This window comes from Hippocampus comes, unplaced genomic scaffold, assembly GCF_001891065.2.
Source record: "Hippocampus comes isolate QL1 unplaced genomic scaffold, H_comes_QL1_v1.1 scaffold245, whole genome shotgun sequence".
NCBI classification, from domain to species: domain Eukaryota; kingdom Metazoa; phylum Chordata; class Actinopteri; order Syngnathiformes; family Syngnathidae; genus Hippocampus; species Hippocampus comes.
In genome coordinates, this window is record NW_017805834.1 from 699,889 (window position 1) to 701,395 (window position 1,507).

The 1,507-nt window shown below is 36.8% G+C and overlaps 1 protein-coding gene and 1 long non-coding RNA gene across 3 annotated transcripts in view; one reads left to right on the plus strand and one right to left on the minus strand.

Annotated features, from left to right (window-relative positions):
- Positions 1–1,507, plus strand: part of rps21 (ribosomal protein S21) — a 10,132-nt gene that overhangs the window by 4,508 nt on the left and 4,117 nt on the right. The window lies entirely within an intron of this gene.
- Positions 1–1,507, minus strand: part of LOC109526470 (uncharacterized) — a 6,370-nt gene that overhangs the window by 274 nt on the left and 4,589 nt on the right. The gene's annotated exons all lie outside the window — the stretch shown is intronic.

Below are 1,507 nucleotides of genomic sequence, written 5' to 3' on the forward strand. Positions count from 1 at the left end.
GTGTGTGTGTGTGTGTGTGTGTGTGTGTGGGTGTGTGTGTGTGTGTGTGTGTATATGCGTGTATATATATATATATCTATTTTTTTTTCCGGAATTTTCAGAAAAGTCCACTTTCATCTCTGCAATATCTATCATCCATGAAGTGTGATCTGCTGATACTAATCACATGAGTAAAGTGTAAATTTTTAACTACAACTACCTTTTGGCCAAACAAAAAAGATGGTGTGTTTCAGGTAACATGAAATTTAAGCATAGGGTCGGTAGGTAGGACAAAGTTTTTTTTTTTTCTTTTAATCTTTTTATTTTTTTTTCTCATCAAAAATTTAAACAAAATAACCCTAAAACATAAAACATTCTGACTGTTTCAGAACTCAAAACCTGTTAGTATCGCTTTGGCACACGAGACACAACTTGCTGGTAACAAGTAGAATTATTTCAGCTTTGCCACCATGCCAAAAGGTCGCTGGCCAACAGGCACAATTCTCATTTTAATTATGTGCTGCAGTCGATGTAAATAAGTTTATATAACGCAACATACAATTTTACAAAAATTGTCAAAGTATTATTCCTGAATATTTATTTTACTTTCAACCACTCGACATGTTCAGTGGCATCAGTGCTATACATACACATATAGTTCCTATTCTTGTCTTTGTATTTTTGCCCTCTATGGACAATAAAAGCGGAATTGTGCTATGACCAAAACATAAATATAAATCTATATAAATAAAACATGAATTGGAATATTTCATATCACACAATTTTTATGCTTTGTCTTTGATTTAAAGATGACAATATGCAAAAATCTACAAAAATTGTAGAAATTGTAACACATGGGTTACCACAGTCCCTACGTAATGGTAACATAGTTTTGTAAAGTTTGGTTAGGTCAGGATCAGTTTCTGCATCTCCATTTCCACAATTGCTGCAGATATCCATCCTCCACAATTTGGAACTGTAATATGCAGGGATGAGATTTTTCCGCTTTTTGGCGGAATTCCGCTTTTTTTCCAGTCAAAATGGACCTATTTTATCTTGTTTCAAATCGGTAAAAGAATTATAAAAAAGAGGCGTGTTCCGGACTTGTCTGGGGCAGATTCGGGGCTCGTAATGTTTACAAGTAACGTTTGCAAGCATCCATTTTGAATCCCGTTTATTATCGCGAAGCGTTTGTTTGTCGTTACTTCCTATATGGGCTAAAACCAATGTCTTCTTACTTGTGATTGGTCGCTATATCGGCAAATGCAAATCACAACCAATCCGTGTTCGCCTTCCTAAACCCCTTTCTCGCGAATGCCGAATGTTATCGAGACTCGTGACGAAGCTAAAGTGCGTCAGATAGATGCGGATCTGAAAAACACGTTTCGATGGGACTGTTTGGATAGAAAGCTGACGGTGTCCCCAGTAGGAAACAGTAAAGAGGAACCATTGTGCTTCTGTCGGATTTCGTGAAAAAGCTCGATGTCGACGGTAAAGCTCTGTGTACAGTGTGTGACGATGTCATTCT